Source organism: Microcaecilia unicolor, chromosome 10, assembly GCF_901765095.1.
Source record: "Microcaecilia unicolor chromosome 10, aMicUni1.1, whole genome shotgun sequence".
Taxonomy (NCBI): domain Eukaryota; kingdom Metazoa; phylum Chordata; class Amphibia; order Gymnophiona; family Siphonopidae; genus Microcaecilia; species Microcaecilia unicolor.
The window spans coordinates 126,645,099-126,665,284 of record NC_044040.1 but is presented as its reverse complement, the minus strand read 5'-3'; the positions used below and the strand labels follow the sequence as shown (position 1 = coordinate 126,665,284).

The following is a 20,186-nucleotide window of genomic DNA, read 5'->3' as shown; positions in this document are numbered from 1 at the left end:
GGAGAGCTGTTGCGCCCTTCCCCTCCGGTACCGGGGGTGCTTGCGCCACCGGTACCGTCGAGTGAGGCGCCGGCTGGCCCCTTGCCCGGGGTGAGGTCTCTGTCATCGGTGCCGCTTGCGGTACCGACTGCGGTCGCCTCCCAGGAAGGCTCCCCGACTACGTTGGCGGAGGAAGCTTTGCCGGTGCGGGCGCGGGAGTCTACCTCTCGACTCTCCCACCGTGGCCGGGGTTCCACGGAGTCGAGCCGGGCACGGCTTCAGACACAGGTTCGTGAACTTGTGTCTGATACCGATGGTGAGGCCTCGTGGGAGGAAGAGGAAGACATCAGATATTTCTCTGACGAGGAGTCTGATGGTCTTCCCTCTGATCCCACTCCCTCTCCTGAAAGGCAGCTTTCTCCTCCCGAGAGCCTGTCTTTCGCTTCCTTTGTCCGGGAGATGTCTACGGCCATCCCCTTCCCGGTGGTTGTGGAGGACGAGCCCAGGGCTGAAATGTTTGAGCTCCTGGACTATCCTTCTCCACCTAAGGAAGCGTCCACAGTACCCATGCATCATGTCCTCAAAAAGACATTGCTGGCGAACTGGACCAAGCCATTAACTAAACCCCACATTCCCAAGAAGATCGAGTCCCAGTACCGGATCCATGGGGACCCAGAGCTGATGCGCACTCAGTTGCCTCACGACTCTGGAGTTGTGGATTTGGCCCTAAAGAAGGCTAAGAGTTCTAGGGAGCATGCTTCGGCGCCCCCGGGCAAGGACTCTAGAACCTTAGACTCCTTTGGGAGGAAGGTCTACCATTCCTCTATGCTCGTGGCCAAAATTCAGTCTTACCAGCTCTACACGAGCACACACATGCGGAACAATGTGCGGCAGTTGGCGGGCTTGGTGGACAAGCTCCCCCCTGAGCAAACCAAGCCTTTTCAGGAGGTGGTCAGGCAGCTGAAGGCGTGCAGAAAATTCCTGGCCAGAGGGGTGTATGACACCTTTGATGTTGCGTCCAGGGCCGCTGCTCAAGGTGTGGTGATGCGCAGACTCTCATGGCTGCGTGCCTCCGACCTGGAGAATAGACTCCAGCAGCGGATTGCGGACTTGCCTTGCCGTGCGGATAACATTTTTGGAGAAAAAGTCAAGCAGGTGGTAGAGCAGCTCCACCAGCGGGATACCGCTTTCGACAAGTTCTCCCGCCGGCAGCCTTCAGCTTCTACCTCTACAGGTAGATGATTTTTTGGGGGGAAGGAGGACTGTTCCCTACTCTTCTGGTAAGCGTAGGTACAATCCTCCTTCTCGACAGCCTGCGGCTCAGGCTAAGCCCCAGCGTGCTCGCTCTCGTCAGCAGCGTGCGCCTCAGCAAGGCCCCTCGGCTCCCCAGCAAAAGCAAGGGACGAGCTTTTGACTGGCTCCAGCAGAGCATAGCCGACATCCAAGTGTCAGTGCCGGGCGACCTGCCAGTCGGAGGGAGGTTGAAAGTTTTTCACCAAAGGTGGCCTCTTATAACCTCCGATCAGTGGGTTCTCCAAATAGTCCGGCAAGGATACACCCTCAATTTGGCCTCAAAACCTCCAAATTGTCCACCGGGAGCTCAGTCTTACAGCTTCCAGCACAAGCAGGTACTTGCAGAGGAACTCTCTGCCCTTCTCAGCGCCAATGCGGTCGAGCCCGTGCCATCCAGGCAAGAAGGGCTAGGATTCTATTCCAAGTACTTCCTTGTGGAAAAGAAAACAGGGGGGATGCGTCCCATCCTAGACCTAAGGGCCCTGAACAAGTATCTGGTCAAAGAAAAGTTCAGGATGCTTTCCCTGGGCACCCTTCTCCCCATGATTCAGGAAAACGATTGGCTATGCTCTCTGGACTTGAAGGACACGTACACACACATCCCGATACTGCCAGCTCACAGACAGTATCTGCGATTTCAGCTGGGCACACGTCACTTCCAGTACTGTGTGCTACCCTTTGGGCTCGCCTCTGGGCGAGTGTTCACGAAGTGCTTGGCTGTAGTAGCAGCGGCACTTCGCAGACTGGGGATACACGTGTTCCCATATCTCGACGATTGGCTGGTGAAGAACACATCCGAGGCAGGAGCTCTACAGTCCATGCAGATGACTATTCGCCTCCTGGAGCTACTGGGGTTTGTGATAAATTATCCAAAGTCCCACCTTCTCCCAGTGCAGAAACTCGAATTCATAGGAGCTCTGCTGGATTCCCGGACGGCTCGTGCCTATCTCCCAGAGGCGAGAGCCAACAACTTGTTGTCCCTTGTCTCGCGGGTGCGAGCGTCCCAGCAGATCACAGCTCGGCAGATGTTGAGATTGCTGGGCCACATGGCCTCCACAGTTCACGTGACTCCCATGGCCCGCCTTCACATGAGATCTGCTCAATGGACCCTAGCTTCCCAGTGGTTTCAGGCTGCTGGGGATCTAGAAGACGTGATCCACCTGTCCACGAGTTTTCTCAAATCCCTGTATTGTTGGACGATTTGGTCCAATTTGACTCTGGGACGTCCTTTCCAAATTCCTCAGCCACAAAAAGTGCTGACTATGGATGCGTCTCTCCTGGGGTGGGGAGCTCATGTCGATGGGCTTCACACCCAAGGAAGCTGGTCCCTCCAGGAACGCGATCTGCAGATCAATCTCCTGGAGTTACGAGCGGTCTGGAATGCTCGGAAGGCTTTCAGAGATCGGCTGTCCCACCAAATTATCCAAATTCAGACAGACAACCAGGTTGCCATGTATTACATCAACAAGCAGGGGGGCACCGGATCTCGCCCCCTGTGTCAGGAAGCCGTCAGCATGTGGCTCTGGGCTCGCCGTCACGGCATGGTGCTCCAAGCCACATATCTGGCAGGCGTAAACAACAGTCTGGCCGACAGGTTGAGCAGGATTATGCAACCTCACGAGTGGTCACTCAATTCCCGTGTAGTGCGACAGATCTTCCAGGTGTGGGGCACCCCCTTGGTAGATCTCTTCGCATCTCGAGCCAACCACAAAGTCCCTCAGTTCTGTTCCAGGCTTCAGGCCCACGGCAGACTGGCATCGGATGCCTTCCTCCTGGATTGGGGGGAGGGTCTGCTGTATGCTTATCCTCCCATACCTCTGGTGGGGAAGACTTTGTTGAAACTCAAGCAAGACCGAGGCACCATGATTCTGATTGCTCCCCTTTGGCCGCATCAGATCTGGTTCCCTCTTCTTCTGGAGTTGTCCTCCGAAGAACCGTGGAGATTGGAGTGTTTTCCGACCCTCATCACGCAGGACGAAGGGCGCTTCTGCATCCCAACCTCCGGTCCCTGGCTCTCACGGCCTGGATGTTGAGAGCGTAGACTTTGCCTCTTTGGGTCTGTCAGAGGGTGTCTCCCGCATCTTGCTTGCTTCCAGGAAAGATTCCACTAAGAGGAGTTACTTCTTTCTATGGAGGAGGTTTGTCGTCTGGTGTGACAGCAAGGCCCTAGATCCTCGCTCTTGTCCTACACAGACCCTGCTTGAATACCTTCTGCACTTGTCGGAGTCTGGTCTCAAGACCAACTCTGTAAGGGTTCACCTTAGCGCAATCAGTGTGGAAGGTAAGCCGATCTCAGGACAGCCTTTAGTTGTTCGCTTCATGAGAGGTTTGCTTTTGTCAAAGCCCCCCGTCAAACCTCCTACAGTGTCATGGGATCTCAATGTCGTTCTCACCCAGCTGATGAAACCTCCTTTTGAGCCACTGGACTCCTGCCATCTGAAGTACTTGACCTGGAAGGTCATTTTCTTGGTGGCAGTTACTTCAGCCCGTAGAGTCAGTGAGCTTCAGGCCCTGGTAGCCCAGGCCCCTTACACCAAATTTCATCATAACAGAGTAGTCCTCCGCACTCACCCTAAGTTCTTGCCAAAGGTTGTGTCGGAGTTCCATCTGAACCAGTCAATTGTCTTGCCAACATTCTTTCCCCGTCCTCATTCCTGCCCTGCTGAACGTCAGCTGCACACATTGGACTGCAAGAGAGCATTGGCCTTCTATCTGGAGCGGACACAGCCCAACAGACAGTCCGCCCAATTGTTTGTTTCTTTTGATCCCAACAGGAGGGGAGTGGCTGTGGGGAAACGCACCATATCCAATTGGCTAGCAGATTGCATTTCCTTCACTTACGCCCAGGCTGGGCTGGCTCTTGAGGGTCATGTCACGGCTCATAATGTCAGAGCCATGGCAGCGTCGGTAGCCCACTTGAAGTCAGCCACTATTGAAGAGATTTGCAAAGCTGCGACATGGTCATCTGTCCACACATTCACATCTCATTACTGCCTGCAGCAGGATACCCGACGCGACAGTCGGTTCGGGCAGTCAGTGCTTCAGAATCTGTTCGGGGTTTAGGATCCAACTCCACCCCCCTAGGCCCATGTTTTTTCTGTTCCAGGCTGCACTCTCAGTTAGTTGGATAAATTGTTAGGTCAATCTCAGTTATGTCCTCGCCATTGCGAGGCCCAATTGACCATGGTTGTTGTTTTGAGTGAGCCTGGGGGCTAGGGATACCCCATCAGTGAGAACAAGCAGCCTGCTTGTCCTCGGAGAAAGCGAATGCTACATACCTGTAGAAGGTATTCTCCGAGGACAGCAGGCTGATTGTTCTCACAAACTCGCCCGCCTCCCCTATTGGAGTTGTGTCTTCCCTTCTCTTTGTCTTGCTACATATGAGACTGGCCGGCACGAGCCGGTTTCGGGCGGGAAGACGGCCGCGCATGCGCGGTGCGATTCGGCACGCGAGGGCTAGCAAAGACTTTGCTAGTGAAGATTCCGGATTGGAGGGGCTGCCGTGGACGTCACCCATCAGTGAGAACAATCAGCCTGCTGTCCTCGGAGAATACCTTCTACAGGTATGTAGCATTCGCTTTAAATCCAATCGCTGCTGTGTCCCACTGTCAACAACAAACACCGGCTACAACCCAACCAGGAATCCCCGTTTCGCTTCCACTGCTTCAGGGGTTCATCACTCTCTTGTGGATTTCAATCCTGTGTCTCGTCTGCTGCACTCCAAAAATGAGCATGTTATTTTTAGAGCTTGAGTGAACTAGTAGTCATAAGACGAGTTAAAATTTAATGCCAAGAAGTGCAGAGTGATTCATTTGGGGTGCAGAAACCAAAACAGAGATACCAGATAGAAGGGGAGAGATTAGTAAGCTCAACTCAGGAAAGAGACCTTGAGGTGTTGGTGTCAGAGAATATGATGGTGAAGAGACAATGTGACAAGGCGACGGCCATTGCCAGAAGGAGCAAGGCTGCAAAGAGAGGGGTGTAACCAGTAGAAGAAAGGAGGTGTTGATGCCACTCTACAAGTCGTTGGTGAGGCCCCACTTGGAGTATTGTGTTCAGTTTTGGAGGCCGTATCTTGCTAAAGATGTAAAAAGACTGGAAGCAGTGCAAAGGAAAACTACAAAAATGGTATGGGATTTGCTTTGCAAACAGTACGAGGAGAGACTTGCCGACCTGAACATGTATACCTTGGAGGAAAGAAGAAACAGGAGTGACATGATACAGACGTTCAAATATTTGCAAGGTATTAATCCGCAAACAAACCTTTTCTGGAGATGGGAAGGTGGTAGAACTAGAGGACATGAATTGAGGTTGAAGGGCGGCAGGGTCGCTTTACTCATACTACCCCTCTCCTCAAGACCCTTCACTGGCTCCCTATCCGTTTTCGCATCCTGTTCAAACTTCTTCTACTAACCTATAAATGTATTCACTCTGCTGCTCCCCAGTATCTCTCCACACTCGTCCTTCCCTACACCCCTTCCCGTGCACTCCGCTCCATGGATAAATCCTTCTTATCTGTTCCCTTCTCCACTACTGCCAACTCCAGACTTCGCGCCTTCTGTCTCGCTGCACCCTACGCCTGGAATAAACTTCCTGAGCCCCTACGTCTTGCCCCAACCTTGGCCACCTTTAAATCTAGACTGAAAGCCCACCTCTTTAACATTGCTTTTGACTCGTAACCACTTGTAACCACTCGCCTCCACCTACCCTCCTCTCTTCCTTCCCGTTCACATTAATTGATTTGATTTGCTTACTTTATTTATTTTTTGTCTATTAGATTGTAAGCTCTTTGAGCAGGGATTGTCTTTCTTCTATGTTTGTGCAGCGCTGCGTATGCCTTGTAGCGCTATAGAAATGCTAAATAGTAGTAGTAGTAGTAGTAGTAGAAAGGGTGGTAGATATGTGGAATGCCCTCCCGCGGGAGGTGATGGAGATGAAAATGGTAATGGAATTCAAACATGCGTGGGATAAATACAAAGGAATCCTGTTTAGAAGGACTGGATCTACGGAATCTTAGCGGACATTGGGTGGCAACGCCGGTAATTGGGAAGCAAAACCAGTGCTGGGCATACTATGGTCTACACCCTGATCGTAACTGAATAGATATGGATGGGCTGGAGTGTAAATTTAAGGGTCTTCGAAGTTAGCTTCAGAACTTTTAGTACAAGATCAGTGCTGGGAAGATTTCTACGGTTTGTTCCCTGTGAATGGCAAGGACAAATCAAACTCGGATATACATATAAAGTATCAAATACCGTGTAAAATGAGTTTATCTTGTTGGGCAGACTGGATGGACTGTTCAGGTCTTTATCTGCTGTTATTTACTATGTTACTGTGTTACTATGTTATAGAAACAACTATGGACCACCCGAGAGATTTGAGGACGGAAGGAAAGTTCAGAGTCTAGTAAGGCCCCAAGAATGTAAACTATATCAATCTGAGGTACAGAAATCCCAGAGAGAATAATGGGTATAGGTAAAAGTGAATTCACTACTCTTGAAAAAAGAACAACTTTGGATTTCAAAGGGTTTAACACAATCTTATTGTCACACCAGTTTGTAATTGCAGTAAGCTTGTGGCTCAATTTAAAAAGTTCGGCCAAAGTACAAGTGTCTAAAGGATAAAGTATCTGAATATCATCTGCATACATGTACATCGTCAATCCAAGAGTTTGGACCAAAGTTAGGCGAGGAGCTAGAAAATGTTAAAAAGCATTGGTAAGAGAAGGGATCCTTGAGGAATACCCCACTCCAGGTTCGAAAGGTGTGGATGTGGACCCATTAAAAGTTAGAGTGTATGTTCAATCTGTGAGAAAAGAAGTAAACTAGTCTAAAACAGTTTCACTAATGCCTATGGTATGAAGATGATGTAATAGAATGGAGTGGTCAACCAGATCGAAGGCTGCTGAAAGACCCAGTGATAGAAGAAGAACTGATTTGCATTGATCAAGTGCACAATAAAGAAAAGTTGTAATACCCAACAAAGAAGTTTCAGTACTATGATGTTTCCTAAATGCGGTTTCATTAGGATGAAGAACTGAGATTTTAGAAATGAAATCAAGAAACTGTGAATGCACTACTACTTCTACGATCTTTGATGTAAATGAGAGATTGGCAACTGGCCAATATTATTAAGGTCGTGGGATAAATCAGAGACATCCTTAATCTTAGGTCGAATGGTAGCATATTTCCAAAAACTTGGAACTAACCCTAAGGACAGGTTTTTAGCAGTCACAGGGCTTCTTTTACAAAGTCATGCTAGCGATTCCCATGCGGCAATTGGATGGGAAGCCCATAGGAATTGAATGGGCTTCCTCTCATTTGCAGCACTGAGAATCGATAGCACAGCTTTGTAAAAGAGGCCCATAGTATCTAATGAATGCTTAAGCAAAGCAGATGGAATTGGATCAGTAGGTTCTGTAGTTGTCTTTATAGTGGCAATAAGATGACCTAATTCAGCTTTGGAGGGCATACTAAAATGACTATCAGCAGCATAATCGAAAGAGAAGGACGCCCATCTTCCGACACAAATCGGGAGATGGGCATCCTTCTCTCAGGGTCACCCAAATCGGCATAATCAAAAGCCGATTTTGGGCGTCCTCAACTGCTTTCCGTCACGGGGATGACCAAAGTTCAAGGGGGCGTGTCGACAGTGTACTGAAGGCGGGACGGGGGCATGGTTAAGAGATGGGCGTCCTCGGCCGATAATGGAAAAAAGAAGGGCATCCCTGACGAGCATTTGGCTGACTTTACTTGGTCCAATTTTTTTCACAACCAAGCCTCGAAAAGGTGCCCAAACTTATCAGATGACCAACGGAGGGAATCAGGGATGACCTCCCCTTACTCCCCCAGTGGTCACCAACCCCCCTCCCACCCTAAAAAAAATATTTAAAAACATTTTTTGCCAGCCTCAAATGTCATACCCAGCTCCATCACAGCAGTATGCAGGTCCCTGGAGCAGTTTTTAGTGGGTGCAGTGCACTTCAAGCAGGCGGTCCCAGGCCCATCCCCCCTACCTGTTACACTTGTGGTGGTAATTGGGAGCCCTCCAAAACCCACCCATAACCCACTGTACTCACATGTAGGAGCCCCCCCTTCACCCCTTAGGGCTATGGTAGTGGTGTACAGTTGTGGGGAGTGGGTTCTGGGGGGGTTGGGGGCACCGAAGATAAAGGAGCTATACACCTGGAAGCAATTTGTGAAGTTCACTGCAGTGCCCCCTAGGGTGCCCGGTTGGTGTCCTGGCATGTGAGGGGGACCAGTGCACTATGAATGCTGGCTCCTCCCACGACCAAAGGGCTTGCATATGGTCGTTTTTGAGATGGGCGTCCTCGGTTTTCATTATCGGCGAAAACCGAGGTCGTCCATCTCTAAGGTCGACCATCTCAACATTTAGGTCGACCATCTCTTAGGTCGACCTAAATGTTGAGATTTGGCTGTCCCCGACCATATTATCAAAACAAAAGATGGATGCCCATCTTGTTTCGATAATACAGGGTGCCTCGCCCCTACGCGGCGACGTCTTCAGAGATGGGCGCCCTTAGAGATGGGTGTCCCCGTTTGAAAATGCCCCTCCACGACTACTAACTGGAACAATTGCATCATCTGAAGCAGGGGAAGGAAGTTTCAAGGAGGAAACAGAAGGGACACTACCCTGCAAAGTATGGACTTTTTTCATAAAATGAGTAGCCAAAGCCTGCGCCAAAGGAATTTGTGCCCGATTCACCTCTGTAGATTTGAAAGTGGTCAAGGATTTCAATGTCTTATAAGTAATTTGAGTGTTTGGTGCCTTTTGGATCAAGTTGCAATAGTAATTCTGTTTTGCAAGTTTATAAGAGTGTGCCATACTCCTATAAATAGATAGAGTGGTAGATAAGGGATTATGATGCCATTTCCTCTCTGCTGGCGAAGTTGTTGTTTATGTCATTGGAGATCGTGCTTGTACCAAGGACTATGTGTTTTACATTGAGTTGAAACTGTACGAAATTGCAGATGAGCAACTGTTTCAAGTGTAGATAATTCATTATTCCATATCTAAATTTGATCAGTCAAGGAGTGGTCATTAAAAGAATCATAGTTATGTCTGAATTGACAATAATGAAATTGGCTTGAAAGTTTGTAAAGCACAAAAGGGCCTCCAAGGTGGGAACAATGGATAACTTTAATAGATGAGACATGACACGGCCATGTTTCGGCGCAACTGGCGCCTGCCTCAGGGGTCAGAGATTGATATCCTAGATACAGAGCAATTGTCTCAAAGGCGTCCTTTAAAAACTTACTGCTGTGAATAGTCCAAGGTACTTCAGAGCGTGACAGCTGATTACAGTGAATTTCCTTGGCAATTCAGGATATCAGTCTCTGAGCCCTGAGGCAGGTGCCAGTTGCGCCGAAACACGGCCCGTGTTGGTGTCTTCTATTAAAGTTTTCCATTGTTCCCACCTTGGAGGCCCTTTTGTGCTTTGTTTTGTTTCTTGAACTCAGTTTTGTACCCTCTCTTCTGCTGCTTTGAAAGTTTGTAAGTCACGGTAGGGCATGTGCTTAGGTGAAGGTACAGAAACTATATTGAATTTGACAAATAAAAAGGATTAGAGAGTGGTCTGACTATGGTAGTGGAAGAATTTTAGAAATGTATATTTAGATTAATAGGCCAGGAATGGTTAAAACAAGATGCAAAATGTGTCCTCCGTGGTGTGTAGGGCCAATGATATATTGAGTAAGATGTAAGTCAGAAAAGAGATCTAAGAGATCCTGAAAGAAAGGAGCACTGGGAATGTCCAAGTGAAGGTTGAAGTCCCCCAAGATAACAGGATGGGATGAGTGAAGACAAAATTCAGTGATCAGTGATTGAAGGAGATAGTTGGATGCAGTGGGGGGGGGAGGGGTGATAGATCAAAAGGCAGTCTATTAATGATGAAGTGTTAATACAGAATTTAAGAAATGTAAAATTAGAAACAGATAAGGTTGCCGAGTATAATACCACCACTTCCCCTACTTTGCAAGTCACACAATTACAATTTAGATAACGATAACCGGGGGAGTTGCCTGATTAAGGTATGCTGCATCTGTATCTGTTAACCATGTTTCTGAAAGAAAAAGGAATTCGAGTTTAATAGAAATAATGAGGTCATGAATGAGAAATTGTTTGTGACGCGCCGAACGACAGTTCAGGAGCCCAGCAGAAAGTTAAGTATGGGATTTACAGAGATAGAAAGGAGATAGCCAGTGGCCTTAGGGATTGGTGAAAGCTGACATATCTAAGGGAGGTAATGAGAAGGGCACTGAGCAGGCTACTGACGGCTCCAAATAAATGGAATAGGTTGGACTAGGCATATAGTGACTAGGAAAAAAAATAGCATAATAAAAAACTAAATATTTCTTTAAAAGGGGGCATAGTGAGGTGCGTCATTAGGTGTGTACAAAGGAGTAGGACCATGCACGCAGAGTGCGCCTATGTGGTGTACACTGCTACAGAGTTGGTAAAAGTAGGCACTAACTGCAGATGTCATCTCTGGGTAGGCAGGACTTGCAGGAGCAGGACCGCCACGTTTGCAGTGGTCAGACAGCAGGAAAATCAAGCAGTAATTTAATACATTTAGGGGGTCTTTTACTAAAGATTAGCTTGAGTTATCTGCAGCAGGGCCCATAGAAATAAAATGGGCCCTGCTGCAGATAACTCAAGCAAATATTTAGTAAAAGACCCCTTAATTGAATGATCTAGCTGAATTGGTAATTAAAAAAAAAAACTATTTTAGATTTCAGGATAATGCACGTGAAGGCAGTAGCCATGGGGACCACAGTAGCCCCCCATAGTGGCATGTTTGTATATGACCAAGTTTGAAATGCAATATGTATACCAAAGAATTTATAAACTATATATAAAATCATGGAAATACTTCATTGATGACATTCTTTTAATTTGGTCAGGAGAAGAAAATGTATTAATGGATTTTCTAAATTATTTGAATCAATGTGACAATACTAACAAATTTATTGCCCATGTAGGTAAAAATGAGGTAGAGTTTTTGAATATTCTAATTCAGTTTGAACAGGGTCAGTTTAGGATTAAAGCATACCAAAAACCCACTGATAGAAATAATGTACTTCATTATAAGAGTCATCATCCGAAAGTTTAAAAAAAAAAACAGCATTCCAACAGGTCAATTTATGAGATTGAAGAGATTATGTACACACAATCAGCAATATAAACAGAAGGCACATAAAATGTATGAGAGGTTTAAGAACAGAGGCTATCCTCATTCAGTAGTTTAAAAAAAAGCATTAAAACAAACTAACAGTGTTCAGCATTGTTGGTTATGGCAACAGTGTCACGTTTACAAAAACAGGAACTAGGTTTGTGAGCCCTTGGGCCACTGCCGAGGAGCGGCAGTGGCAGGCAAAACTGTTGGATTATTTGTAGTAAATAATTAGCAGATTTTAGTACACACAGCTTCAGCTTTAGAAATGTTAATTTCTTTCTTCATCTCTCTCTCATTCACCCCTGAATAATTCACTGCTGAGTCACTTTAAAGTTGAAGTAACAAAACATCTGTTTACTCACAGTTTGTAGTTAGATTATAATCAGACAGGCTTATATATACATATTACTATACATTTGTATTATCAGCTCCTTCCATGTGCTTAGATGGTAATGGATGCTCACACCACCATAGATCCTCTCAGGTTAGGAGAGATCATGAGCTCCATGTGCTCCATGTGCTGCATGTGCTGCATCTACTGTGTCTAATGTGTCTAACCCCCACAGGAAGTTACATAGCTGTGTGACCTCTCTAAGTAATTCACATCAGAGGTCACAGAGTAATCACAGAGAAATAATAGGTGACAGGCAATGCATGTAAAATACAATTACATTCCAACAAACCCCTTCTCATGCATAACTGTCATGCAATTATTTATTCATACAAAGTCCAAGCTTTATACGCAGATTCACAAAATGTTCTCTGGGTAACGGTTTGGTCATGATGTCAGCTGTCATCTCACTGGTGTGACAATAGTGTAGACTGATGACCCCTTCTTTCGCCAACTCTCGCACGTTGTGGTATTTCGTTGCGATGTGCTTGGTGCGTGACTGAACCTTGTCATTCTGTGACAGTCGGATGCAGCTCTGATTATCTTCCATTATCTGGATTGGCCTCTTTTCAGCTATTCCAAAATCCAGCAAAAGTTTTTCAATCCACATCAGTTCTCTGCACGCTTCCGATACGGCCACATATTCAGCTTCTGTAGAAGACAGACTCACAATACTTTGTTTATGACTGGCCCATGAAATGTGTACATTTCCATACATAAACACATATCCACTTGTGGATTTATAATCAGAATGATCCCCTGCCCAATCTGAATCACAGTAACATATTAGTTTTGGATTACTATTGGCTGAAATCTTTAATTTACAATCAATGGTACCCTTTAAATACCTTACCATCCTTTTTACTGCAGTCCAATCTGATTTGGTAGGTGAGCTGACCCTTCTGCTCAAAATTCCTACTGCATTTGCTATATCAGCCCTGTATGTGGTAGCTAGATATAAAAGCTTACCTATGGCTGATCTATATTGGATGTTATCTGGTAAAGGTTCTCTTACTGTTTCATCCTTCAGAAAATCAGTGATCATGGGAGTGCTTACAACTTGGGCATCTTGCATACCTAAACTTTCAATAAGCTCATTTATTTTCTGCTTCTGGCTTAGAAGATAAGAACCATCATTTTGTTTCTCAATTTCTATACCAAGATAGTATGACACATTTCCAAGTTCTTTTATCTCAACATTGTGGTTTAAACACTTTACAATGTCCTTGTACTCTTGCTCACTTTTGCTTGCAATGAGCAGATCATCAACAAAAGCTAAAATGTATGCATATTGTCCATTGTGCACCTAGTGTACAAGCATTTATCTGCTTCACCTTGTTTAAATCCTAAATTTGTCAATATTTCATGCAATTTTTCATTCCAACATTTTGCACTTTGCTTTAATCCATAAAGACCTTTGTTTAATTTACATACTAGCTGTCTTTGTTTTGTATTTATGAAACCTGTTGGCTGTTCCATGTACAAGTCTTCAGTTATATCTCCGTGAAGAAATGCTGTTTTCACATCAATGTGGTTGACTTGCATGCCTTTTGAGACTGCAATGCTCAGAAGTGTTCTTATTGTCGTGTGTTTCACTACAGGTGCAAACACTTCATCAAAATCTTCTCCATAATTTTGAAGATATCCCTTTGCCACTAATCTGGCTTTATACCTTTCCACTTTTCCTTGTGCATTCCTTTTTAACTTGAATACCCATTTGCATCCTATAGCTTTCTTGCCAGGAGGTAATTTTGTAAGAATCCAAGTATTATTTTTATCCAATGCATCAATTTCTTCTTGTGCAGCTTTACGCCATTCAGCAGCTTCTTCTGCTGGCATTTTCTCAATCTCATCCCATGTTAAGGGCTCTTGAGCTTCTGCTGACTTTGTTAGGTAAGACAGTCTTGGGGGTGGAACACCTTTGTTTTCCCTGGATGAGCGTCTGACAACAGGTTGGTCTGACCTTTCCGCATCCTCTAAATCTGAGAGTTCTTCTCCAATTGATTCCCCTTCTCCAACTGTACTGTCTTCTTCAATGATCCTTTCTGTGTCTGTTTCCTCTGCCTGTTCCTCGTTAGATACAGGTGAGTTGCTTTCAGACATCTGCCTTGGTATGGCATTTATATACACTGGCATGTCTATTATGGTTCTAGTTTCATATTCTGGATGATAAGGCTCATCTGGGATAATCCAGCCTTTATCAACCCTTTTGTTTTCATCAAAATATGTAACATGTCTTATGCCAACAATGCCAGTTTTCAGATTCAAAATTCTATATCCTTTGTGTCCTGGAGCATAGCCAACTAAAATGCCCCTTTCTGTTGTGGAATCCAGCTTATGCCTTCTTTGCTTTGGTACATGAGCATATGCTGTACTTCCAAATGTTCTTATGTGTGACAGGTTTGGCTTCCTACCATGCCATGTCTCATGTGGTGTGCGCTCAGCGCCTTTAGTTGGCATTCTGTTTTGTAGGTACACTGCTGTGAGAATGGCTTCCCCCCATAGTCTTTTAGGGAGATTGCTATCTGACAGCATACATCTGGTCATTTCCACAAGTGACCTAAATTTTCTCTCTGCAACAGAATTTTGCTCTGGTGTATAAGCTACTGTTGTGATATGCTGAATGCCTTCTTGTTCTAGAAATGTGCGCATGCTTTGTGAAATGAACTCACCACCATTGTCGGTCTGAAGAACCTTTGGTTTTCTTTCAAATTTATTGCTCACCATGGCTACGTATTTCTTCAGCATGTCTGTGACTTGACTTTTTTCTTTCAGCAAATAGGCCACACAATATCTAGAGAAATCATCCAAGAATATTAGCACAAATCTGTTATTTCCCAATGATGGGATATTAAACGGTCCACATAAGTCACTGTGTATTAAGTCCAGCACTTTATTACTCCTATTTCCTGTGTATGCAGGAAATGAGGGTCTCACACCTTTTTGAGTAACACAGTCTATGCATTTCTCCATTTTACCAGCATCTGCACTTATCTGAATGCCGGTGGCCAGTTGCTTACTGTAAAGATCCTGGATCACCTTAGAATCACGATGTCCCAGGCGGCGGTGCCAGATTTCCAGACTACATTTACCATCATTCTTCCTTACTTGCGCCATATGTGAGGCTTCACCTGAAATGCTCAGTTTATAAACATCATTATGCATAAAAGCTTCAGCATACACTTCATCATTTTTAGAGATTGTGCACTTACTGTTTTCAAAATGAATCACAAATCCCTTCTTATCTAATGTAGATACACTAAGCATATTGCAAACTGCTTGGGGAATATACAAGACATCACTTACAGGAATTTCTTTAACTTCATTAGACACTTTGCATTTTAAGAATCCAATACCTTTGGCTTGGATCTTAGCAGTCCCTGCGTTTGCAGTTTTAAGAATACCTTCCTCTGGACACATTTCCTGAAAGAAATTCTTACAATTGGTTAAATGGCATGTGCTCCCTGAATCCAAAATCCAAGTACTTTCATTTGAATTATTATTTACCATAGTCAAAGATTTTTCTGCCATTAGAAAGCCCTTGTGTTTATCTTTGTCCTTCATACATTTCCTGGTTTGAAAATTCTTTAGTTCCATTGGCTTAGGTGAGCTAGAGGGAGTGTTTTGTGTTTCCTTACACCATTTAGATACATGTCCCTCCTTTCCACATGAGTAGCAAATCAGCTTGCCCTTGGGTGGAGTTTTCCCATAGCTCCGCCTTCCTCTGTTCTTTGCCAAGAAATTTGTTTCATTTCTCTCTGACTTGCTTTGAGAACACATCTCCTCAGAATCATTTATTATGCATTCCTGCCTTAGTTTTGATGTTGCCTGTTCAAAAGATTGCCCTTCAATGGCCTCATTTACAGACCTAAAAACATCAAACTTCTTTGATAGTGAGGTAAAAAGAAATGCTCTTTTCAATGCATCACACATGGGAATTCCAGAAAGTTCTAACTTTTGAAATGAAGACATAAGATGCATAATGTGATCATTACATTTACTTTTATCCCTTAATTTGGTTTCATTCAACTCTGCCAACCAAATTGGTTGCTGCTTTGCATATGTAGTTGCATACATAGTTCTCAGTTTATATAAAATGTCCTTTGGTGTATCTTTTCCCTCCACTAATATGGCTTGTTTCTCTGAGAGAGCTTCCAAAAGCATGCACTTCACATAATAGTTTGCATTGTCCCATTCAGCCATATTTTCAGCTGTTCTGTCTTGGTCTAAGCATATATTTAATCCTTTTGCTCGAAGGAGACATATGAATCTTAGTTCCCACTGCTGATAATTAAACTCAGTTAATTTAGGCACCTTGAGAGAATAGAACAATGGTGAATTTCTTCCCTCAGCCATTTTCTTAGCCTTCTGTCTGCTGTGTGGGGGGAGAGAGAGACAGACTGAATCTTTCCTTTAAAACTTAAGAGAAAAATGTGGCCTTTTTTTCTGCCTGGTAATATTTCTCTTCTTTTTCAATTCCTGAGCCCTGGGCCCATAACCCTTTTGTTGGATTATTTGTAGTAAATAATTAGCAGATTTTAGTACACACAGCTTCAGCTTTAGAAATGTTAATTTCTTTCTTCATCTCTCTCTCATTCACCCCTGAATAATTCACTGCTGAGTCACTTTAAAGTTGAAGTAACAAAACATCTGTTTACTCACAGTTTGTAGTTAGATTATAATCAGACAGGCTTATATATACATATTACTATACATTTGTATTATCAGCTCCTTCCATGTGCTTAGATGGTAATGGATGCTCACACCACCATAGATCCTCTCAGGTTAGGAGAGATCATGAGCTCCATGTGCTCCATGTGCTGCATGTGCTGCATCTACTGTGTCTAATGTGTCTAACCCCCACAGGAAGTTACATAGCTGTGTGACCTCTCTAAGTAATTCACATCAGAGGTCACAGAGTAATCACAGAGAAATAATAGGTGACAGGCAATGCATGTAAAATACAATTACATTCCAACAAAAACCACCCCACACCGGAGACTAGGCAGAACAGGACTGGAACCCCGAACTGGAGTTGCAGCAGAGGCAAACAAACAAGCAGGAATAAGCAGAGCAGGCACACTTAAACTTCACCTGCGCTTGGCCGCTTTTCACCAGGAGTTGAGCCCCTGGCTGCAGGTGGCTGGCAGGACTTACTGGGCAAGGCAGGACTGGATACCCACTAGGCTGAACCAGGACTGAGGGTCAGAGGGGAAAGGAACATACAGGGGCAGCAGGGCAAGGAAGGGAAAGCTACAGGGCAGGACTGAAAGCTGCAAGCAGTCACTAAAACAGGGAACAAACACTGGTAGACAAGAGACAAAACTGAAAGCTGCCAGGCAGCCACTGAACAAGAAACACAGAGAACCTAGAACTAGACAAAGGCATACAAACAAGAAACAAGACTGGGAAACAAGCAATACAATACAAGAAGCTACGCAAAGACTAAACTAGAATCAGGCAAGAACTTGAACCAGAAACTAAACTAGGCAGAAGTGCCACAAGCACCAACATACCAGGGCCTTAGACGATGCAAAGGCAAAGCAGAAAGGTTTCAAAATGGCTAATAAGCCCAGCAGCAGCTGAGACTCAGCTGCAGCAATCACCAGGCAACTAAGGGTGCTGTGCAGGTTCAAACAAAACAAGCAGGTCTGGCAGTCTGGAAGATCCGGACCGGACTGGGCTGAAATCTGGAACGGGTGACAGCACACAGACAATCTAATGCAGCCAGCACACAGAGATAGAACTAACTCACAAAGAACAGACAGAAGCCAGCCCAGAAGCTGACCACAGGAAATAAGGTGAGTCTGAGAGGGGTCATGGCCACAGACGTGACAGTCAGTCTAGATGGGAGGTAGACTCTAGGATCACTTGTGTTTTACCACATTATGTTCAGACTCAGAAGATATGCGTCTATCTTGAAACATTGGTCTTTACTTTCATTACATGCATGATAATCGAGGGGGACACGCACAATGTGGATGGGTGTGTAAATTGCAAGCATGTCTTGGTCACAAATCAAGTTTGGGTGGCCAAACTAAATAGATATTATTAATTGCAAGATTTTACAGATTGTAACACACAGCAAGCAGTTACTCTATAAAATGTCCCTGTGCCAAATGGTCCATTGGAGAGACCATTAGGAAAGTGAAATTTCATATAGCCCAACATTTAAGTCATATTAGACTGCACTACTACTACTACTTATCATTTCTATAGCGCTACTGGATGTACACAGCACTGTACACTTGAACATGAAGAGACAGTCCCTGCTCGACAGAGCTTACAATCTAATTAGGACAAACAAGAGATAAGAGAATATTAAAGTGAGGATGATAAATAAGGTTCTGAACAAGTGGAATAAGGGTTAGGAGTTAAAAGCTGCATCGAAAAGGTAGGCTTTTAGTTTAGATTTGAAGACTGCCAGAGATGGAGCTTGACGTACCGGCTCAGGAAGTCTATTCCAGGCATATGGTGCAGCAAGATAAAAGGAACAGAGTCTGGAGTTAGTAGTGGAGGAGAAGGGTGCAGATAAGAGCGATTTACCCAGTGAACGGAGTTCCCGGGGAGGAATGTAGGGAGAGATGAGAGTGGAGAAGTACTGAGGAGCTGCAGAGTGAATGCACTTATAGGTCAATAAGAGGAGTTTGAACTGTATGCCGAACGGATAGGAAGCCAGTGAAGTGACTTGAGGAGAGGGCTAATATGAGCATAACGACCCTGGTGGAATATTAGTCGTGCAGCAGAATTTTGAACAGATTGAAGAGGAGAGAGATGGCTAAGTGGGAGACCTGTGAGAAGCAAGTTGCAATAGTCTAAGCAAGAGGTGATGAGCGTGGATGAGGGTTCTGGTAGTGTGCTCAGAAAGGAAAGGGTGAATTTTGCTGATATTATAGAGAAAGAAACGACAGGTTTTAGCAGTCTGTTGAATATGTGCAGAGAAGGAGAGGGAGGTGTCGAAGATGACCCCAAGGTTACAAGCTGATGAGACGGGAAGGATGAGAGTGTTATCCACAGAAATAGAGAATGGGGGTGGGGAAGAGGTTGGTTTAGGGGGAAAGATAAGAAGCTCAGTCTTGGTCATGTTTAGTTTCAGATGGCGCCGAGACATCCAGGCAGCAATGTCAGACAGGCAGGCTGATACTTTGGCCTGGATTTCGGCTAAGATTTCTGGTGTGGAGAGGTAGATCTGGGAATCATCAGCATAAAGTTGATACTGAAAACCATGGGATGAGATCAGAGTACCAAGGGAAGAAGTATAGATGGAGAAGAGAAGAGGTCCCAGGACAGATCCCTGAGGTACACCAACTGACACTTGAAACCCCGTTAGTGGAATATTGGGTGCAGGAAGGTCACCTAGTAGAAGATCTGCAGTTTGTTATCTTAACACAAGTTCAGAAAAGCTGGGGAGGAGATATTCAACAGAAACTACTATTTAAAGAGCAGAAACTGATTTATACTTGGGACACAGTTGCTCCCAATAGACTTAATAAAGAAGTAGATTGGAGCACATTATTGACAAGTAGAGGTTGAATTGCCGCCCCCTTTTGGAAGAGTTTTCTATAAACATAGATAGTTATTTGTACAGAGCATGTGTGAGCGTCTTTCTGTGGCAAGGCGCCATTTTTTGAGAGGCACAGGTTCTCACCCGGAGAAAGCAAGAAGTTAAAAAGATCATTTTTAGCAGAGGAACAGTTACAATGAAGTTGTTTTAATCATTGTTATAACTTTTTGTAGTTTGGTCTCCTGAAGAAGCAAGATGTGAAACATGGTCCATGTAGAGACTGAGGACAAGATGAAGAGTGATTTTGAGTAAACTTTTTATTTAACATTTTGATGGATCTTCGAGGAGCAGAGTCTGATTCCACAGAAAGAACTGAGAAAGGGTTACAGCACAGACCATGATGGTACATTGGATAATAGCAACAGAATAACTGGTCTGGATATTTTACTGTCTGTGTTTAAGAAGAGAGGACCAACAGCTCCATGGAGATTTTGAAAGGACAGCACAAGGACAAAAATTTAAAGGGAGATTTTTCCAGTCTGGGAAATTAGAAGTTACCAGCAGTGCACGTTTGGAAGATACTACATTTATTCTTTTTTATTACAATTAGTGACAGCACTGTTGGTGCGGTGATTATCATCTAAAACCATAAGTTCCCAGAGAAGTATAGTTATGGGGATGTACTGAGCACAATTTATGAATATTTATAATATTTTTGTGTGATATTAAAGAGCAATATAAAATATAATAAATATAATAAGAACCAACAAAATAGATGATATATGAATATTCACTGTGGAAATCCTGAAAACCTGACCGGCTGG

General features: G+C 44.7%; 1 protein-coding gene across 1 annotated transcript in view; it reads right to left on the bottom strand.

Annotated features, from left to right (window-relative positions):
* KLHL6 (kelch like family member 6) overlaps window positions 1-20,186 on the bottom strand; it is a 453,247-nt gene that overhangs the window by 329,602 nt on the left and 103,459 nt on the right.